Genomic DNA, 23,550 nt, shown 5'->3' on the forward strand with positions numbered 1-23,550 from the left:
TTCAGGCTTACACATAAATAGGCAAATGAAGCAAAGTAAGTTTTGCTTATTTTGTCTCATGTTCTGTTACTTGTGTCTTTTCTGACAACCTGTTTCCTACCTGTAGCCTCCTTAACTGTGGAGATTGTATTTTATTTACATTTCGTATCCTGAAGAGTATACTTCAGAGCCCCCCAAAAATACTAGGTGATTACTAAATGCTGGTCAAATTGAATAATGACCTTGGAAACACAATCGGTACTAACCCTCTTTTCTGAATGCTTGGTATCTGTCTTTTTTTGGTCTTTGCTTCTGTGCTGCACTTTGATAAACTTTTTGAAGTTAAGGATGGTCTTTTCCTTTCTATAAATATCAAAGGACCTGCTGAGAATTGTTTTGAGAGGAGAAGGGAGAAGAGGTATCAGAATAGTAAATCCTGGGCATTTGAATGTGAGGGCTTCTTCTAAAGGTTAAAAAAAAAAATCATGGATTCTTCTTATGAGAATGGTTTTACCTTTTGTGACTTTTCATTTGTGGGCTTCTAGATGTTTTCAAAATTCCCAGTGTTATATATACCTTTAGAAATATAATTTCTCTCCCATTATATTAGCATAAATAATATTTTATAATATTCCATCATTCTCAACTTGAATACCCAAATAGCACATTTGAAGCCCAAGATGTTTCAAATTGAACTCATTGGGTTTCTGCACCAACCATTCCCTTTTTTTTTTTTTTGAGACAGAGTCTCGCTCTGTCACCCAGGCTGGAGTGCAGTGGCGTGATCTCAGCTCACTGCAAGCTCCACCTCCCAGGTTCACGCCATTCTCCTGCCTCAGCTTCCCGAGTAGCTGGGACTACAGGGGCCCGCCACCAAGCCTGGCTAATTTTTTTTTTTTTTTTTTTTTTTTTTTTTTTTTAGTAGAGACAGGGTTTCACCGTGTGTTAGCCAGGACGGTCTTGATCTCCTGACCTCGTGATCTGCCCGCCTTGGCCTCCCAAAGTGCTGGGATTACAGGCGTGAGTCACTGCACCCGGCCTCCTTTCTCCTTATTTTTAAAATAATTGTTTATTTTCTACATCTAAGGACATCTCTCCTAGATTCTGAAACACTTTCCTTTTCATGTTAAAATCTCTGTAATCAGTTGCTTCTTACTATCAATGGCATGTCATAGTTTAATTGGAAGCATTTTTCTTTCACAATGGTTCGTAAAATTATGGTGTACCTGACAATTGATGTCTTAGCCCTGATAAGGTAGAGTAGTTGTAAAAATGTATAGATTGCAATTCCTCAGCATTTCACCCATTTGTCTTTTTTTTGAGACAGAGTCTTGCTCTGTCTCTCAGGCTGGGGTGCAATGGTGCTATCTCGGCTTACTGCAACCTCCACTTCCAGGGTTCAAGCGATTCTCCTGCCTCAGCCTCCGAGTAGCTGGGATTACAGGTGTCCACCACCACGCCCAGCTAATTTTTGTATTTTTAGTAGAGATGGGGTTTCACCATGTTGGCCAGACAGGTCTCGAACTCTTGACCTCAGGTAATCTGCCCACCTCGGCCTCCCAAAGTGCTGGGATTACAGGCGAGTCACCATGCCTGGCCCATTTGTCTTTTTCTGCCTACACTTCTACATTGTGGTTCATTTCCTCACTATTTCTTCCTGTTTTGAAACAATTGAGATAACATTTACTTAACATAAAATTTACCATTTTAACCATTTCAAGGTATACAGCTTAATGTTTTCAAAATATATTCACAATGTTATGCAACTATCACCACTACTAGTTCTAGAACATTTCTTTTTTTTTCTTTTTTTTTTTTTGAGATGGAGTCTCGCTTTGTCACTGGGGCTGGAGTGCAGTGGTGTAATCTCGGCTCACTGCAGCCTCTGCCTCCTGCGTTCAAGTGATTCTCGTGCTTCAGTCTCCCGAGCAGCTGAGACTACAGGCACCCGCCACCACACCTGGGTAACTTCTGTATTTTTAGTAGAGATGGGGTTTCGTCATGTTGGCCAGGCTGGCCTTGATCTCCTGACCTCAGGTGATCTACTCGCCTCGGCCTCCCAAAGTGCTGGGATTACAGGCATGAGCTACCACGCCTGGCCAGAACATTTCAGTCACCCAAAAGAGGCCACATATGTGCTAATTTCTCCTTCCATTTAGCTTCTGGCAACCACTAATCTATTTTCTGTTTCTATTGATTTGCCTATTCTGGACATTCCTTGAAAGGGAGTAATAATGCTGGAGAGTGCTGAAAATGCTGAAATGCTAAAAAATGGTGGATATGTTAGGGCAGCAGGAGCCTAGGAGAGCCAGAGTAACAACATTTTCAAATAAGCTCTATCTTAAAACTAGCAAGGCATATTCCTTGCCAGTCATGACCTATGGTCCTAAGATGTTTACCACTAAGGAAGCGCTTGGTAATGCCTGCAAGGACAAACTCCTACAACAGAAAAGTCCAGATGTCACAGCACCCATAACAATATATGCTTTCAAGATAAAGTTATGCTTCAATGGACTTACACACTAAGATATCAAGGATAGTTTTCTTTAAATCAATAGAATAATACATTTAGTCATGCTGTCAGCCCACCTGCACATAGGCACAGCCAGTTTAATCTTTACGTAGGCAAGACCTTTTATAAGAAAAACTTAAAAGACAGTACATTCCTCTGCTTGCATTTTGAGGATGCTCTACTGGGTCACAGAGTGGCTTTCAGTAAACTATCTCTTCTCACAGAACTCTGAGACTCACCTTGAATTCCTTCCTGTGTGAGATCCAAGAACCTTTTCTTGGGGTGTGGATCTTGAAAAGACCCCTTTCTAGCATCATATTCTGGGGACACCATAAAGAGACCTTAAGATGAGAGGAAATTCAGTCTGCACAGCACTCATTGTCCCCTCTGGTTAGTTGGGTCCATCTTGGTGTCCTCTATTAGGTTTAGGCAAAGCCGATATTCAGGTTAGAGTTTGAGCCCATGAGGTTAGAGTCCCTGGGGTATAATAAAAATGGAAGTAGCCTTGCAAGATCTTTGCCACTATGTGCTTTGTATTAATCCACCTGGTCCCCTTTGCCAGGTGTGGAAAAGCTATAGTTCTCATGATTTTCCAGCTTGATGCCTTTGCTTTACTGAAGCTCTATGCTGGCCTTGTATGGCTGGCCCAGAGGTTCACTACTTTCACTTTTCATGCTTGCCATCTGATTACCACATCTGAAGTTCTCTGTTTCTCTCTTTTCTTTCTTCCTGCTTTGAATCTGCTGTTATTAGGCTAGTGGTGCTGAGATAAAACTTATTGTTCAAAGTTACTTGGAGATTTTTTTTCTTGTACAGTTCAACCAGTTCTGGCTAAAATGTAAACATTAGAAACTCATTTGAAACTGAAGAAAAAAAAAAGGTGAAAAAGCCCTTTTTAAAAAAACCAAACCCCCGCCAACGACCTCTTTACCCAAAGTTTTGGTTTACATCTTTCCTTGGATTACTTGTTGAATGTCTGGGTGATTTCCAATTAAGAAAGTTTATGATATGGGAAAACAGGTTTCTAAAATTGTGGAATGATTTTATTTATAAAATGCTAACATCAGACAAATAGTTCAGGATTTCCTGCTTCCTAAGTTTCTGGATTCATGGATGAGTGGTGTCCTTTGTTGTCCCTTCTCTTCCCTTTCTTGTCCCTTTTCCTTTTTGCACTCTGCTTAGCCTTCTGAACCCAAGGAGACACAGAGATACCCATGTTCCTTTTATTCCCCAGGGATTGGGGGTTAGAGGTCCCTGGTTGTTGGATCCTTTGGGCCACGTCTGCTGAGGAGCCTGGAGTTATGGGATCCTCCAGGTCGGCTGCCACCCTGTTGGACAGGGTTTTTCAACCTTTAGGGGTCTAGGGTTGCAATGTCTCCCTGACGGATAAAGTGTTTGAGGTACGAGAGATATTTGTCAGCACCTACTGCTTCTTGGTCCCCCTTGTCCCCTTTTTCTGTTGAATACTTGCTGTCTGTGCCTCACTAGTGATGGATGTCGACCTATGTTTGCATGCCTTGAAGTTAATAGCTATTGTTTTCTTTCTGGTCTTAATGATTTTTGTTCTTTGGGCTATTTAATTTGGCATCTCTCTGGATAGCATTGGAGAGGAGAGCCTCCTGGGATGTAGTCTTATTGAGAAAAATAATCATTTTGTCAAATTCAAAAGTTATCTAAAGGTCAACTCAAATTATGAACTTAAAAACGATTACTTATGAAACAAAGTGAAAAAGAACCAGTAAGTAGGAGAGAGAGAGAAACATAAAGTTATGAAGATGTATTTTTTGGTAAGTCAGGTTATTAAAAAAAGAGAATATTTTGCATGAAAAAGGATCTTGTATAGTAAATTTCTGTCCTAAAATAAAATGACTAATTAAGAAAAAGGGAAGTTTAGGACAAGTCAGAAAGTCCAAGCTTGTTGTAGGTGGTCTGTATAAGTTGTGATAAGCTTTGTGAAGGGGAATTTTTGAAAGGAATTTTGTATGTGATTAAGTTGGTTATAATTAAAAGGAAATAATTTATAATAGTCTTTCTAGGATTAGACCCCTGTGTTAAAACAAGATTTTCCTAAGGTGTTGATTTGCTCTTAATGAAATTGCAAGAAATTTTTACTTTTAATTTTATAATTTATTTCTTTAAAAAATCTCTCAATCATATCTCAGTTCAACTTTTCTGTGTCCTGCTGCTTTCAGCTTTTTCTCCCCTTGAGAAAGCCTGAGATAATAACTCTCTCCTTCAGCGTTTTTGTTAGCTCCTGTAACTTTTTTCTTCCAGTTCCAACTGTTGTTGTGGCCTAATGCTAAAATGTTTTATGTTGTAAGTTTAGAGGAGCAATGCTTTCCTCCAGTATAATTTTATTTTGTACTGTTGGCTTTTCTTGATATGTCTAAATTTTCAATGTAATCAGAAAACTCATGCTCTTCCTAAGAGTCACATATTTCCCCACTCTACTGATAACCTTGAACACACCTGTGTCTTTCTTAAATTCAAGCGGTTTTTTTCCCATCAAGTTTGACTTCCAGACTATCTAAGTGGGCTTCTCACAAGGAGAAGCAGTCATATTGCAGAAGTTTTTTTCGATGTTTTGGTAACTGACTTAAGAAACAGGATTTTGCAATTCCTGTGTCTTTATTAGGTTTTCAACTGCTTTTTTAAAACTTGGATTTAAAAGGGCTAAAGTTTTTACATCCATATGGCTTTCTGTGTTCTCTTTAAAGTCTTTTAATTACTACTTTGGTTAAATGAGTAACTATTATTTTACAGTGACCTGTGCATCTGTTTTTATCAAATGTTTTAAGCCTTCATCATTTTTAACAAACATCTGTAAAATTAAACCCTAAATGAAGTCCGACTAATTGCTGGGGATTATTAAAGCTATAAAAATTAATCGCACAAAGTTATAAAATCTTTTTACAGCTTCCCGTCATGTCATGGACTTCATTATCACCATCTCTAGCTCCCTTGTAAAAGGTTCTTATCAGGTACTATTAATCAATCCTGTGCTATTAAGTTACAGGGCTTTGACTCCTGAGTACACATATGTTATCTAAAGAAGGCACTGACTCATGCAAGTATATGACATCAAACTCAAGTTAACCAAAGCCTTGTCTCTGGACCTGGCAAAGGCAACCATCAGAGTAAACAGCTTTCGTGAAACACAGGGACAGGCCTGTGTTAACAACCATTAAGATTTAGTTAATAATTTTGTCTTTACCTGAAATCATCCTTATGTTATGTTTTACCTCCAGAACTTAAAACTATTAAATCCCACCAGGCACAGAGACTATCACATGAGATTGTAAAGGCTGGTTTTGAGGAGTAAAATTAATTCAGACCCTCCAAATCAAAGATGGTACACAGATTCCTAAATAGCTGAACAAAATGCTATAATTTGTATAGCTAATTGCTAAAAGCCAAGATTGCAGTAGGTTGATGCATAGAATTTATAGATAAGTCAATTTTTGTAACCTTACTTTTTGGCTTTTGGTTTTTGGGATTTATTTTGCTTAAAAGAGGTTTTAAGGTTAATGAGTGTCTACCCACTTCCATTCCCATCTGGCCTAGTGCATTTAGTTGGCTATCAGTCTTTTGACTCTAAATCCCCTAGCCACAGAGTTTCCACCAAGGGCCATGATGGATCTGGGACAGATCACACAACTTTGGGACATGATAACACACATGCAGCATCAATATGGGACAAAATAAAAGCTTGGGATACCTTGACAAAAAGGATGGAATATAAATGTAAAAAAATAAAATAAAATCCTAAGAACCCCAACAGAATGGACTCCTCTCTTGACAAAAAGAAATAATAATAATAATTTAAAAAACATTTAAAGTGTAGTTTAGGCCATGAAGGGAAGCTGGGGGTCACATATGTCTCACTATACATCTCCCCCAGCCGTCTCCCGGAATTCAGGCACAACCAACCAGCATTAACATTAAAATTGTGATCATAAGATTGACAGAACAGACTCTTCCTTTTAAAATAGTGATCATAAGATTGAACAGAGTCTTCCTTTTAAAATAGTGATCATAAGATTGACAGAACAGACTTTTTTAGGTTTTTATTTATTTATTTTTTTTTAAAATTTAGATAGTTTTTGGGGAAGAGGTGGTTTTTGGTTCCATGGATAAGTTCTTTAGTGACAATTTCTGAGTTTCGGTGTACCCATCACCCAAGCAGTATAGAGTGTACCCATATGTAGTCTTTGATCCCTCAACCCCCTTTCACCCTTCCTCCCAAATCCCCAAAGTCTTTCTAATGCCTTTGAGTCCTCATAGCTTAGCTCCCACTTATCAGTGAGGACACACAATATTTGGTTTTCCATTCCTGAGTTACTTCATTTAGAATAATGGCCTCCAACTCCATCCAAGTTGTTGCAAGGGTCATTATTTCATTTTGTTTTATGGCTGAGTAGTATTCCATGGTGTATATGTGCTACATTTTCTTTACCCACTTGTTGGCTGATGGGCACTTAGGTTGGTTCCATATCTTTGCAATTGTGAATTGTGCTGCTATAAACATGTGTGTGCATATGTCTTTCTCACTACTGACTTTTTTCCCTTTGGGTACTGGGATTGCTGGATTGAATAGTAGTTCTACTTTTAGTTCTTTAAGGAATCTGTACACTGTTTTATATAGTGGTGGTAGTAGTTTATATTCCCACCAACAGTGTAAAAGTGTTCCCTTTTCACCACATCCACACCAACATTTATTACTTTTTGATTTTTAAATTATGGCCATTCTTACAGGAGTAAGGTGGTATCTCATTGTGTTTTTAAAAATTTTTATTTATTATTATTATTGTTATTATTCTTATTCTTCTTATTATTTTTGAGACGGAGTCTCACTCTGTCACCCAGGCTGGAGCGCTGTGATGTGATCTCAGCTTACTGCAACCTCCACCTCCTGCGTTCAAGCGATTCTCCTGCCTCAGCCTCTCGAGTAGCTGGGACTACAGGTGTGTGCCACCACACTCAGCTGATTTTTGTATTTTTAGTAGAGATGGGATTTCAGCATGTTGGCCAGGCTGGTCTTGAACTCCTGACCTCAGGTGATCCACCTGCCGCGGCCTCCCAAAGTGCTGGGATTACAGGTGTGAGCCACTGTGCCTGACCGGAAAACATTCTTTATGGCAATAAGATGTCAAATTATGAACAGGATCTAAGACCATGCCAGGTAAGGGTTAAGTCTCCATCCCAAGGTAAACAATGTTATACGTTACATGCACGTTTGTTCAATATACATGCATTAGGACCACGTCCATAGATATTCATAGCTCCCCTGTTCAATGAGGGGACTTAGTCTTATTAAAAACTTGGAAAGAGGAAATTCCTCAAAGATTAATTACAACCCAAATGGAAGGGCCCCTATCAGGTTATTTTTAAGCACCCCCACTGCTGTTAAACTTCAGCTGAATGACTAGCTGTCTACACATGTCCAAAATTAAACCTGTTTCTTATGAGTCCCTGCAGGCACCTGAGAAAATCACCACAACCCACACTTGTGAACCCCTAGAAGACCTAAAGCTGTGGTTTTACAAATAAACAGATAAGTAACATTCCTATTCTTTCCTATAGGTACTCAATCTTCTTAACAACTCCCATCCCACACAGGTTTGCATCCCCAGCAGATACCTATGGCTATGTGGTCACCCATTCGATCAACCTATAAAAGACTTGTCTCTCATTTGAGATTGTGAAACCCATGGTTATCAGTGTATATGAAAATGTTTGGTTCAGGGGTCAATGTACAATATGACAAGCAAAGTCCTCTAATATACAGTTACATAACATCACTCACCTGAGAGCTAAGTGGTCAATTGGCCTTATATTGGCTGGAGTTGAAGCCCCAGAGGGAAAATTTGCTTATTATTAGGCAACTCTTCAAAACTTTACTTCTTCATTTCTAAACACTGTCTCATAAAATGGGGGATGCTTTAGATGAATTAAGATTAGCACTAGATTACTTATTGGTTGAAAAGTAGCACTAGATTACTTATTGGTTGAACAAGGAGGAGTGTGCACCAAAATCAATATAACCTGCTACAGTTATGTAAACACCTCAGCTCACATGGAAGAAGATATACAGAAAATACATGAACAAGCTGTGTGGTTACATAAATATAACCAAGGCACCAATCCCAACTGTATCTGGTCAGCCATTAGAAGCACCCTCCTGAGTCTCACTTGGTTGTTGCCCTTCCTAGGGCCTTTGATAGTTATCTTATTATTAATCTTTGGCCCTTGCTTGTTTAAATTCTTGGTAAAGTTTGTGTGTTTTAGATTACAACAATTCCACATAAAGATGATACTGACACAAAGCTTCCAATCCATCCCATCTTCTGACCCAGGAAATAAAGACACCCCGCCTTTAGGCCTCAGAGATCAGGCATCTAGAGATTTTTACTCCTCCAATACTTGGCAGGGTCTATGTTCATAGACTCATCAGGATACCATGTAAATGAGGACCTCCCTTGGTACCCCAGAGACCAACTGTAGACCCTTATGAGAAAATCCTGTCCCAAAAATGAACATCCACTGTCAGCAGGAAGAAGTTACAGAAGACCAGCCTTTGGCCTTCATCTCCCCTTACGATTAAGGGTCCTCTTGTAAGCAGAGTGGGGAATGTTAGGAAAGCAGGCGCCTAGGTGATCCAGAGTGTCACCATTTTAAAATAAACTCCCCCTGAAAACTAGCACGGCATCTGTACACATCCGTTTAGCAAGTATATCCTTATGTAACTGGAAGAAAGAGTGTTATTTTAGAATATGCCTATAATTTGTAATAATTGGCCAAGGGAAAAAAAGCTCACATTGGTATAGGGAAAGTGCCCTAATGGTCATGGCTAATAATGTGGGACGGTGGTTCTGGTCAGTGATTTGAGGGAAGGGATGTAGATAATATATTGTTGTAAGTAATAAAAACAAAAAAAAATGGTTGTAAGTAATACAAATAAAATAATATTGTTGTAAGTAATAAAGTAGGAGAAATATTTGGTCTTTTGCTTTTGGGTTGGTGCAACAGTAGTATCATTAATTGGAGGAGAACATAGAGAAGGGCAAGAATAGGCTTGAATAAGATGAGTGAGAAGAGAGAAATATTTCATAAGTGGAGATGGCCAGGGAACACCAGGGCAGCAGAATCTAACTCTGAATTTAATGCTGTTGTCTGTTCATATTGTACTACACTGTAATCTCCCTATCTTTCCTAAACCATTGGCAAAGTCTGCTATCCACGAGGGCCTTGGGTCGGTAGTGCTTTGGGAAATACCAGAAGAGGGAAAGTACGGCAAATGTGCAGTGTCACAGATGACAGGAGGAAAGCTGACCAGTGGGATGGATGATTAAAAAAAAAATTCAGTGGGAGTCGGAATTCAGACCATGTAAATGGTCTGAATTAAGAAAATTTCAAGAGATAAAAAATGTTTCTAGTGAGCCAAAGTGAAAGCTCTTCATGAAGATTTCTTTATAGAGGCTCTCTAGTGCTTGTCCTCATTTCCTGAAATGTCATGTGTATCTGACTCTCCTGGTGTCTGCCTCAAACATTCACTGTGGCAATTATATGAGCAGCCTGGAGAACCCTAGTCCCAGTGGTCTCACTCCCTGGATCTACTTTCTCTTAAAAATCATTCCCCTACGTTTCCGTCACTTGGTGGAAGCTTAGTAGATAGCTCCACATCTCCAGCCAGAACAGCACTAGAATTTCAGGACTAGGGCAATAGAGTCTGATATTAAATTCTATCTATCTATCTATCTATCTATCTATCTATCTATCTATCTATCTATCTATCTATCTTCTACAGAACAATTTGTGGGATAGTAGCTTTGGGGTCCCAGATCTGGGATGGGCCTGGTCCTCCATACTAGTTCTCCTGGGTGATATTTCTGTTAGTTTGAATAGTAATCACACTTTTATTACTGTTTCTTCTTTTTTTTCACTCTTAGACTGATTTTATCATGTGTATAAAACATACACACACCTACATTTCAAGGATAAACATTAATCCTCGAAAAATATGTGGTCTAAAACTATATTGAGGAGAGAAAGAGAAGACACTTTAATTGCCACATGATTAACACGAGGTCACCACACAGCTTTCAAAAATCTACAACTCATTCTATTTAGGCTGAGCCAAGTTCTCCTTTAGGTCAGCCAGAGCACAAATAATGGAGCAATTTGACTCTTCAATGACAGATCTCTGATTTCCAGAAAAGAGACTTTGAAGTACCCAATTCTAGTAAACATGCAATTAAATTTCCAGCTAAATGACCTTTGCTCTTGTAGTCTTCATCTTGGGGAAGGGAAAGAAGAAGGCTTATTCTGTTTAGTTTGATTTTTATAATAGGGTTTGTCTCTGTTATAATTCTTATTCGATATTTAAAATGTTAGCTAAGAGAAAACTTCTGTTTGGTTTTATTTAGTGGGAAGAAACGAATCCTCACTGAGTGCTTATTTAGTTAACATCAGGCACTTTATACACATAGTCAATTTAATCCTGACCACAACCCTGTGAGGTGAGTATTATGTACCATATTAACAAACAAGACAACATGCTTACCCTGTTTGATCCTTTCAGTGTTTGTCAGGGAAGCAGAGGTTTGATTTGAAGTCTGTTTGATTACGAAGTCCATGTTTGCTGTCAAGTTGCTGATCTTGAAAGTTTTAGGCTGTTTGATGAAATTTGGGCTTTGTAGTCTCCGCTCTCTTGCTGTTATCTATAAATAGAACTTGGAGAAATTGTTCAGTTTTATGTTTGAGAGATTGTTTACATTTGAGATTTTGTACTTTTTATTGTTGTAAAGTTAATAGTTACTCTATGGGATTACTACTCTAGGTCATAGTTAGAATGCAGGAAAAATATTTTTTCATCGCTGGATGAGTATCTGTAAGTCAACAATTCACACTAATATAATTATTTTAGTATTGAGATACCAGACAAATATAACTTTTCTGTGTTACTCAGATTTTATCTTTAACATTACCTCTTCAAGGTCGGCCTCCCTAAATCTCTCAGACTAGGTCAGGGACCCTCTGTTACAAGCCACCTATACTCTTCATTCATAGTACTTTAAACTTTTATTAATACTTTCAAAATTTGGTGGGCTCTCTTTTATCTCAGTTTCATCTTGCGATTTCTCTAGGGTGAATATAGCATGCAAGACTGAAGTGCACTTGCAGAATAGCAGGGAAACATTCACAGAATGGACCTGAGCTGCCCTGAGGCAGGGTCAGCATAATGGGTTATTCCTCAAGAAAATGAAGGTCAGAGACTGGAAGATAATGCGGAAAGAGACACTGAGTTGTCAAACATCGCATATGTTTTATTGAATATTAATGAAATACAAAATGAGTGATTTATGTAAGCACCTTCACATTCTGCTAATGGTAGAAACAAAGCACAGTCATCAAATCAAATAATAAAAACCTAAAGCCAGAGAACACAGCTCTAAAGACAATGAATGCCATATTTTCTAAAAGGCTTCGTATAAATATAAAAATATGTAAGTATTTTATACACACACATTGCATTTTAGTATTTACAGTTTACCTTAGGACTATACTTTCAGAGTTCATTTCTACAGTTTGTTACAGCTTACCTCGATAACTAAAATCTGCTTTCCAATCTAAAATAAGTCTACCTTTTCATTCTGGCTTGGAACAGCCCATAATCTGTTTCTTAATCAATTTGTAATAATCTATTATTTGTGTGTTTATGTGTTTAATGTCGATTCCCCTTATGAGACTGTAAGCTCTGTGAAGGTAAGGACCGTGTCTGTTCTGTTCAAATCATGTACACAGTGCCTGCCTACCAATAATGCCTGACCTACAGTCATTTTATAGACTACTGAATGTTGAGTGACTAGGGCCAGGAACGTCTGCACACTGAGCCAGCTTGAAATAATGACAGGATAAATTTGGCCTCTGTAGCATGAATGTAAATGTTGCTTAAAAACCTTTCTTGTTGGCTGGGTGCAGTGGCTCATGCCTGTAATCCCAGCACTTTGGGAGGCCGAGACGGGCGGATCAGGAGATCAGGAGAATGAGACCATCCTGGCTAACACAGTGAAACCCCGTCTCTACTAAAAATACAAAACATTAGCCTGCCTGGTGGCGGGTGCCTGTAGTCCCAGCTAGTCGGGAGGCTGAGGCAGGAGAATGGCGTGAACCCGGGAGGCAGAGCTTACAGTGAGCCGAGATTGCACCACTGCACTCCAGCCTGGGCGACAGAGCGAGACTCTGTCTCCAACAACAACAATAACAACTACAACGACAAACAATAACCCCTTGTTAAAAATCCTTTCCTTTAATCTTAGATCTGCATCTAGTCATTGTACGTTTTACAGATCCATGGATGATTCTGGGTTTAGTTCTTTGTGAGACTGCCAGAAACTCCAGAGGCTGGGTCAGTGCATAAAGAGAGGGCATTGGAGAGAATGTCTGCTGGATTGCTGAAGACAATTGCTTCTGAGAATAGATCGTAACTTAGGAAGAAACAATTCAGTACCAAAATAATAATTGGAGCCCTTCTGGAAAAACCTAATAAGGTACCTCAAGACTTGTAGATGCTAGATAAAAATAGCATGAGCATGCTGTTGGAGAGTTTTAAAGGCCTAATTTTTTAGTTAATTGTTTTTTAATATTACATAAATAACATTTGTTATAGATGTAAGTTAGGGTGGTTTTAATCCGTCTTTCCCCAGGTAAATAACTGTGTATAATTATCTTTTGATAATGGCCAGCACGTCTTTCCATTCCTCAGGTTTTCTCTTCCAGATATATGTGCTATCTCTTGGTCTACAGATGGCATTCTAGCTATCAGGATACCATGAAAAAAAAATCTGGAATATTGGAAAGGGCACATTTTTTTTTGAGGTCATCAGGGTGCTCTATGCAAACCATGGTTGAACACTTGAAGATGTCGAGTAGCTGCTTGAAGATTTCCTGATAAAGAGCTACCCAGCACCATGTTCTGCCAGCAGTCATAGGTACTTGGATTTTCACTCTTCAGATTTAGCTCCTTCTTCTTTTGTCAAACTGCCTGGGCAGAGATGCAATTGCTTCCTGGTCCTAGAGTCTCTCCACTGGCCTCAACTTTCTAATTGTTATCTCCCCAGAGATAATATGAGTTATAATCTTCCCAAAGATGCTAGATGTCTAGAATCATTTCCAGAATGCTCCCCAGACCATCATAAAAATAAAGCACCTGCTGATTCCCCCCAGGACTCAAGTCATGCCTGTTCATGTATCTTCCATTCAATTTGCAGCATATGTGTGGTTTAGGACAGTCTTTCTTGAGTGATCCATAGTGAAGGATGACTTTTTGTTTGTTTTATTTTCAGTGTATTGTGGACTGGTACTTTGTGTAAAATATAATAAAGTTAGTTGTTAGAAATGTAAAATTGTAAATAAAAACAGACATACAAAATACAAACCACATTTTTTATTAGTAGATTCAAAAGACAAAATTACTCTGCCAATGTGCTAGTTTCTTTTTTGACATTTAAAATTCAGATTAGACTTTATTTAAGCCAGGCGCGGTGGCTCACACCTGTAATCTCAGCACTTTGGGAGGCCGAGACGGGCAGATCATGAGGTCAGGAGATCGAGACCATCCTGGCTAACACAGTGAAACCCCGTCTCTACTAAAAATACAAAAAATTAACTGGGCATGGTGGCGGGCACCTGTAGTCCCAGCTACTTGGGAGGCTGAGGCAGGAGAATGGTGTGAACCCGGGAGGCGGAGCTTGCAGTGAGCCAGGATCACGCCACTGCACTCCAGCCTGGGTGACAGAGCGAGACTCTGTCTCAAAACAAAACAAAACAAAAAACAAACAAACAAAAAAAACCCAAAACTTTATTTAAATCAGAAACACAATTCTTAAAATTGCATTTAGAGTCAAGATCCCTTTTATAACCCTCTTGTTATAAAAATCAGAAGGAATATTTGTAAGTAAAGCAGATATCTCTCTAGGTTAATGAGACCAGATTTGACTTTGGATTTTTTACTTTAAACAGATTCTAGAAGATAGAGGAAAAAATATGTTATATACAGAAAACAGTATCTACCTGTGTATTCAGAGGCATAAATTTATTGATAGAAATGACTTCAGTACACCCTGGAATCTCAGAAGCAATTTTCGGAGCTTAGTTTTATTTTCTTGGATTTTAAGAATTTCTAAAATCCTTTTTCATCTTCAATCTTGGGAGCCAAATAATACTTTAAATGTTCCATATCCAGCAGTTTTATACTCTACAGCAAGGGGTGCATCTGCAGACATACTGAGTGTTACTGCGAATAGAGAGTGGAGTGCCTGTTATAAAGAAATTTAAGTACCTTAGTGTAAAAGTTAGCTGAACTGGCCCATTCACCATTATGGCAACAGCCTCCTCTTCTTTATTGTGATTACTTGTTTGTGACAATGTTTCCATTTCCAAGTCCTCCATTTGCAGAAAATTTCACTCCATCTTTTGCACAGGAAATTATAACAGACTCTCCAATATGACTGAGATCTTGGCATATATGCACAAATTCACTAGAATGCATCTTTACTACACAGCTGTACTCTTGTTCTGGAATTTCAAGTTGCTCAGTATCTAAAATCATTAACTTCAATTCATAGTCTAAAAGTTCTCTTGATTTAGTGCTTCAAATTCTAACACCAAGAGGTCCATGGTACCTTCAGTCCTCCATGTAATGACATCTTCACTGCCATTGTCATATTTTAGCATTTTGGACGTGTTGGTGAGGCTCATGGTTATGACTAGGTTGTGGTCACAGTGGTATGTGTTGAAGCCCTGGGCATGCAGGGTGAACTGCACCAAGGAAATGTGTGATACTTTCACGCTGTGTAGGTTCACCTGCTTGAACTATTGTCCCAGCAGGCCTATCTCTCACATTGAATAGGGCTGACTGTGCAACTAATAAGATGTTGTGGAGATGACAGTGTGTGACATCTGAGGCTAGGTCATAAAATACATTGTGACTTCTCACTGTTTCTGGAAGAAGTCAGCTTTCCCATCACGAAGACACTCAAGCAGCACTTTGAAGAGGTCCAGGTGGTGAAACTGAAGACCTTCACAAACAGCCAGCACTAATTTGCCAACCAAATGACGGTCTTTGGAAAACAGATCCTCTGGCCTCAGGCAAGCCTTCAAAGACTACAGTCCCAGTCAGCCTTTTCACTGTAACCTCATGGTAAACCCTGCACTAGTACCATCAAGCTGCTCCTGAATTCCTGACTCACAGAAACTGCAAGAGAATAAATGTGGTTGTTCTGGGACACTAGGTTTTGAGGTAATCTGCTACACAGCAATAGATAACAAAGAGAAACCACTACATAAATCAATACATAACTTTCATCTGCGTGATAGGTGTTATGATAGCAGTAGAATACAAGGTGTGGTACAGGCAGAGCGGATCTGAAGTAGTAGCCTGTTGTCTTAGTCTGTTTTGTGCTGCTGTGATGGAATTTCACAGACTGGGTAATTTATAAAGAACAGAAATTTATTCTCTCACAGTTCTAGTGGCTGGCAGGTCTAAAATCAAGGAATGGTCAGGTTAGGGCTCAGTCTCTCTGCTTTCAAGATAATGCCTTGAACACTGCAACCTCCAGCGAGGAGAACATTGTGTCCCCACATGGCACAAGAGCCGGAGAGGAAAGGAGACAAATGAGAATTGGGCTCACCCTTTTATAATAGCATTAATTAATTTGTGAAAGTGGAGCCCTCATGAGCTAAACACCTCCTTTTAGGTTCTGTCTTCCAACACTTGCTTTGGAGATTAGACTTTCAACAAGTTAGCTGAACTGGCTCATTCATCTGTATGGCAACAGCCCCTTCTTTATTGTCATTACTTGTTTGTAACAATGTTGCCACATCCAAGTTCTCCACTTGCAGAAAATTTTACTCCGTCTTTTGCACAGGAAATTATAATTTTGGGGACATATTCAAACTATAGCATCTACCAAATTAGTAACTCTACCAAGGCAATGCTACAATTCAAGTTTTCACATTTTCCCCAAGCCTGCTATAAATTATTACTTGTTGATTACAAAATAATCAGCAAAATACAAGTATTTATTCCTTTGTACATGGAAGCAACCAAACAGTTTTTTTTTTGGTAAGAAGGTCTACAAGTGATAATCTGTATTTATCTTCCTAGTTAAGTACAACTATAATCAGGGGCTGGACTCTTGAATTCATGTTTCTCTTTATTTTTCAATGTTGAGAAAGTAACCAACAATATATGTGGCCAAATAAAAAGCTGTCACATATAACATTTCAAAAATTTTTAATTCATTGATCCTCTCCTTCCCTCACCTCCAATAAATTTTTTAGTAAACTGGGATGCCTCCTCATTCACAGAATGGAGGACCTATGCTAGCATTTGGGTTACTTTGGTGTCAGTGTCAGCTCAGACTCTGCATCTGAGAGTTCTTTAAAGATATGGGTATTTCTGGCCAGGCGTGCTAGCACAGGCCTGTAATCCCAACACTTTGGGAGGCCAATTTGGGAGAATTGCTTAAGACTAGGGGTTCAAGACCAGCCTGGGCAAAATAGCAAGTTCCTGCCTCTACAGAAAAAAAAAAAATAGCCAGTCTTTGTAGCAAGTGCCTGTGGTCCCAGCTACTTGGGAAGCTGAGGTAGAAGGACTGCTTGAGCCTGGGAGTTTGAGGTTGCAGTGAACTATGAATGTGCCACTGCACTCTAGCCTGGGTGACAGAGTGAGACCCTATCTCAAAAATAAATAAATAAATAAATAAAAGTATTTCCCCTTTCCCCATATATAGTAATACTGCTTTATCAGTCTAGGGAAGGTCTGAGGGAATTGATAGTGTGTACAACTACTGTGTGTTGGGTTCTTTCTGCAGAGGACCTAGCTTTGCTTCCATTGATGGCTCTGGATTTGAGAACTGGCTTAGTTTTGGAAACTGGATAGAGAGATTATAATTTTCTATTGTGGCAGCTGACATCAACCTTTGACTCACCCATTATTGATCTTCTTTTGGGTGTGGGTGAGGCAGTACCCTTATCCATCTTAGCTCTAGGCACACCATGATTTATTAACCATCACTACAGATCTCTGTATGTCACAGCCCGCTGGTTTCCATTCAACCTTTGTTATCTATTTGGATAATTACATCGATCTTGCTCTTGATGGCTAAGTGGTGCCTTCTGGCCTCTGCTGTTTCATAATCCTATCATTCCTGAATCCTAGCGGCTTCCCTACCATTATCCCTGGTGTACAAAGCATAGACACTGCCAAACCTCTCAATGAGGCCAGTGCCCTTCATCCCCAGCCCTTGCACCACTTTGTGTTTCTTATTGCTTTAGTAAAAGGAGTGTCCCCTTTTGATTCTCTTGAGAAACAGAGTCATCTTCTGGATTTTCAGGTCTTATATGACAAGTCCAGTTGAACATTCCCACCTCTCTGAGCCTCTTGACTCCTTCCTTAGCACTCTTCCAAAGCAGTTCTGGAATCTTCACCTGATTTGTTGTAGGCCATAATTCCCCCCCCCCCCCCCCAATTTTAAAGGAGCTATCCCAGTAGCACTGAACTGATTCCAGATGTCTTTCTTGGGGTACTACTTCTTCAGTTGCAGGAGATTGCCCCGATTTCAACAACCTCTCCTTTATATTCTGCTCCCCTGGCCGAGCATGCTCATGATTGATATCTAATAAGCTTTTTCTGTTCCCACAGGTACATATGAGTTGGGTCCTATAGTGATTTTTTGGTGAACTGTTTCCCTAGCTGAGATTTGATTGTTGACCGTATTTATTGGCCTAGAAACCATTTGGGGACACGAGGACATACCTTGAGGGGGATAACATCATCTTTTATTTTAAAAAACATTTTTTTATTTTTAATTTTTTATGAGTGCATATTAGGTATACATATTTACGGGGTACCTGAGATATTTTGATACAGTCATACAATGTGTAATAGTCACCTCAAGGTAAATAGGGTATCTATCACCTCAGGCGTTTGTCATTTCTTTGTGTTAGGAACATTCAAATTCCACTCTTGGTTATTTAAAAATATACAATAAGTTATTGTTGACTCTCCTGTTGTAGTTTCAAATATTAGATCTTATTCATTTTATCTAATTATATTTTTGAGCCTATTAACCATCTTGACATCCTCTGCTACCCTTTCCCACTACCCTTTCTAGCCACTGGCAACCATCATTCTACCCTCTATTTCCATGAGTTCAACTGATTTGGTTTTTACCTGCCATGAATCAGTGAGAACATGTGAAATTTGTTTGTTTTGGTCCTGGCTTATTTCACTGAACATAATGTCTTCCAGTTTTATCTATGTTGTGGCAAATGACAAGACTTAATTCTTTTTTATGGCTGAATAGTACTCCATTGTATATATAATCTCCATATTCTTTATTCATTCATCTGTTGATAGACACTTAGGTTGATTCCAAACCTTGGCTATATTAAATAGTGCCATAGTAAAAATGACAGTGCAGATATCTCTGGAATATATTGACTTCTTCGCATTTGTGTATATACCTAGCAGTCAGATTGTTGGATCACATAGTAGTTCTGTTTTGAGTATTTTAAGGAAACTCCATACTGTTCTCTATAGTGACTGCACTAATTTACATTGCTACCAACAGTGAACAAGAGTTCACCTTTCTCTACGTCCTCAATAGAATTTGCTATTGTCTGTCCTTTGGATAAAAGCCAGGTCACTGAGGTGAGATGATATCTCATTGTACCTTTCATTTGCATTTTTCTGGTGATCAATATTGAGCACCTTTTTATATACCTGTTGGCAATCTTTATGTCTTATTTTAAGAAATGTCTATTCAGACCTTTTGTTTATTTTATTATTTAATTTCTATTTTTTAAAAATATATTTTTATTTCAAGAGATTTTGGGGAACAAGTTGTTTTTGGTTACATGGATGAATTATATCATAGTGAATTCATTTTTTTTAAATGACAGCAAATTTCTTAAGGGAGTACGGGAATAAAAGAATGGAAACATGGGCTGTTCAACTGAATATACTTTTAGTTATTTCTTGATTATATGCTAAACAAGGGGTGGATTATTCATGGACTTCCCAAAAAAAAAGTGGGAAATTCCTGAAACTTAGGGTTTCTCCCTTTTTTGAACATTTAGGGTAACTTCCTGATGTTGCCATGGCATTTGTAAACTGTCATGGCACTGGTGGGAGTGTCTTTTTAGCATAGCAATGTATTATAATTAGTGTATAATGTGCAGTGAGGACAACCAGAGATCACTTTCAACACCATCTTGGTTTTGGTGGGTTTTGGCCAGCTTCTCAAAACAGCCTGTTTTATCATCAAGGTCTTTGTGACCTGCATATTGTGTCAACCCTCCGTCTTATCCTGTGACTAAAAACACCTAACCTCCTGGGAATGCAGCCCTGTAGATCTTGGCCTTATTTTACCCAGTGCCTATTCAGGATGGAATCTTTCTGGGTTGAGAATGGCAATCATCTGACCTATTTCCCCCCTCCCTTTTACAAGGGAACCCTTAATCCTAAGGGTTATTGAGGGACAAAGATCCATCTTCTGTAACTTCTTCTTTAGGCGGAATAGGGGCAATGATATTCTTGCCTAACTATTATGATCTCTTGTATTTGAGGTAGAGAGGAGCTCAGTCACAAGGCATCCATATGCTGAGGATCATTCATTACTCTGAATTCTGACAAAAGATGATATCTGGAAGATTAATAAGTGTTCAATTTAAGAAAACATTGAGTAAGCTTATCCTGCATTCCTACACAAAGAGTACAACAGCAATACATTCCACAACAGTGCAGCAAAATAAGCAAAACTATCCCAAATAAACTAAACAAGAAGGCTTTCCATGAACTGAGCAACTGTTGAAACCAAGCTGACATGGGATTGCCAGCTAAATCCAATATGTGCCCAGAACTAGAATATTGATCCAGGTTTTTACATTACCCATCCCTCTTGTTTATTTTGAGCAGCAGCCAGAGATCACTGTTGGTTTATAGGAATAAGCAGAGTCAGTCTAAAGTGCAGAGAAAAAACCTAAAAAGCAACCGACGAGACTAGAATATATTATAATAACAGGTGTACCATAGTTTTTGAAACAAAACTTTTCCAGTTTTACTAAAGACAAATCATAATAGGACCAATTTGTTTGCAAAAATAAGGTTTAGTCTTATACTTTATACTTATAAAGTGCAGCAAGAAGAATTATTTGCCACATAGGGTTTTAAAATTAGCTTTGATGGAGCTTTGTTCCATAAAAGAAATATCAGATATGACTTTTTTATTTAAAGCAGAACCCAGCCATGGGTTTGTACTATCAAATTCTTATAATTTAAAGGTAAATTTCTCTCCCCTTCAGATCCCAAGATAACTTGGGGCTCCTGGCCCTGTCAGAAAGTGACATTCTCTACTTGCCACAGGTCAGGAACACTGTACAGGGATTGTGTAGACAAGGTATGAGGCTAATTTTTCCAAGCGGCTTTTATTGGCTCTATAAGTCAAGTTTGATTCCTTATGAGTCTCCAAGTTCATTATAGCACTCTCTATGCCTTTGTGTATTCATAGCTTAGCTTCCACTTATAAGTGAGAACATATGCTATTTGGTATTTCATTCCTGAGTTACTTCACTTAGAATAATGAATGGCCTCCAGCTCCATCCAAGTTGCTGCAAAAATAAATTATTTTGTTCCTTTTTATGTCTGAGTAGTATTCCACAATGTGTATATACCACACTTTCTTTATCCACTCATTGGTTGATGGGAACTTAGGTTGGTTCTATATTGTTGCAATTGTGAACTGTGCTGCAATAAACATACACATGCAGGTGTCTTATTCATATAATGACTTCTTTTCCTTTGGGTAGATACCCAGTAGTGAAATTGCTGAATTGAATGGTAGATTGACTTTTTTTTTTTTTGAAGACTCTCCATACTGTTTTCCATAGTGGTTATATCAATTTACATTTCCACTAGCAGCGTATAAGTGTTCCCTGTTCACCACATCCATGCCAACATCTATTTTTTTTAAACTTTTTACTAATGGCCATTCTTGCAGGAGTAAGGTGGTATCTCATTGTGGTCTTAATTTGCATTTCTTTGATGATTAATGATGTTGAGTATTTTTTATATGTTTATTGACCATTTGCATATCTTAATTCAAGAAATGTCTATGTCACTTGCACACATTTTGTTGGAATTGTTTGTTTTTTCCTTATTGATTTATTTGAGTTCCTTGCAGATTCTGGATATTAGTCCTTTGTGGATGGACGGTTTGCAAATATTTTCTCCCATTGTGGGCTGCCTGTTTGCTCTGAAAATTATGTCTTTTGCTGTGCAGAAACTGTTTAATTAGGTCCCATTTGTTTATTTTTGTTTTTGTTGCATTTGCTTTTGGGGTTTTAGTCGGGAATTCTTTGCCAAGACCAATATCCAGAAGAGTTTTTCCAAAGTTGTTGTCGAGTAGTTTATAAGGTTTTGGGTCTTAGATTTAAGTCATCGATCTATCTCGAATTGACTCTTGTACAAGGTGAGAGATAGGGATCCAGTTTCATTCTTCTACATGTGGTTAGCTAGTTTTCCCAGCACAATTTACTAAGTAATGTGTCCCTTCCCCAATTTATGTTTTTGTTTGCTTGAAGATCAGTTGGTTGTAAGTATTTGGCTTGATTTCTGGGTTTTCTATTTGTTCCATTGATCTATGTTCCTACTTTTATACCAGTACCATGATGTTTGTTAACCTTGTAGGATACTTGAAGTCTGGTAATGTGATGCTTCTAGATTTGTTTTTTTTTGCTTACTATTGTTTTGGTTATTTAGGCTCCTTTTTGGTTCCATATGAATTTTAGAATTGTTTTTTCTAAGTCTGTGAAAAATAATGTTAGTATTTTGATGGGAATTGAATTGAATCTGTAGTTTGCTTTGGGCCATAAGGTTATTTTCACAATATTGATTCTTCCCATTCATGAACATGGGGTATGTTTCCATTCGTTTATATCATCTATGATTTCTTTCACCAGTGGTTTTTTGTTCTCCTTACAGACGTCTTTCACCTCCTTGGTTAAGCATATTCCTAAGTATTTTATTTTATTTTGGCAGCTGTTGTAAAAGGGATTGAGTTCTTTATTTGATTATCAGCTTAATTATTGGTGTATAGCAGTGATAGTGATTTGTGTACATTGATTTTGTAGCCTGAGAGTTTACTGAATGTGTTTGTCAAATCTAGGAGTCTTTTGTAGGAGTCTTTAGGGTTTTCTAAGCATATGATCATATCATTGGTGAACAGTGATAGTTTGACTTCTTTTCTGATTTGGATGCCTTTATTTCTTTCTCTTGCCTGATTGCTCTGAGTAGGACTTCCAGAACGATGTTGAAGACAAGTGGTGAAAGTGGGCATCCTTGTCTTTTTCCACTTCTCAGGGAAAATGCTTTCAGCTTTTCCCCATTCAGTATAATGTTGACTATGGGCTTGTCTTTTATTGGCTTTTATTACATTAAGGTATGTCCCTTTTATGCCAATTTTGCTGAGGGTTTTAATCATAAAGGGATGTTGGATTTTGTCAAATGCTTTTTCCTGCACGTATTGAGATAATCATGTGATTTTTGTTTTTAATTCTGTTTATGTGATGTATCACACTTATTGACTTGCTTATGTTCAACCATCCCTGCATCACTGAGATGAAACACACTTGATTATGGTACATTATCTTTTTGATGTGCTGTTGTATTTGTTTAGCTAGCATTTTGTTGAGGACATCTGCATCTATGTTCATCAGTAATATTGATCCACAGTTTTCTTTTTCTCATTGTGTCCTTTCATGATTTTGGTATCAGGGTGATACTGGCTTCACGGAGTCATTCAACGAGGATTCTCTTTTTCCAAATCTTTTAAATAACTTTAATAACGTTGGCACCAATTCATTCAATGTCTGGTAGAATTCGGCCATGAATCCATCTGGTCATGGGCTTTTTCTTGGTTGGTAGTTTTTTTTGTTTTGTTTTGTTTTTAAATTACTGATTCAATCTTGCTGTTTGTTGTTGGTCTGTTCAGGGT

At 38.3% G+C, this 23,550-nt stretch overlaps 1 pseudogene; it reads right to left on the minus strand.

The window, feature by feature from the left end:
* Window positions 1–14,672: 14,672 nt before the first annotated feature.
* Window positions 14,673–22,893, minus strand: LOC710717 (proliferating cell nuclear antigen pseudogene; annotated as a pseudogene).
* Window positions 22,894–23,550: the final 657 nt, after the last annotated feature.

The sequence above is a fragment of the Macaca mulatta genome, chromosome 5 (assembly GCF_049350105.2).
Source record: "Macaca mulatta isolate MMU2019108-1 chromosome 5, T2T-MMU8v2.0, whole genome shotgun sequence".
NCBI lineage: Eukaryota > Metazoa > Chordata > Mammalia > Primates > Cercopithecidae > Macaca > Macaca mulatta.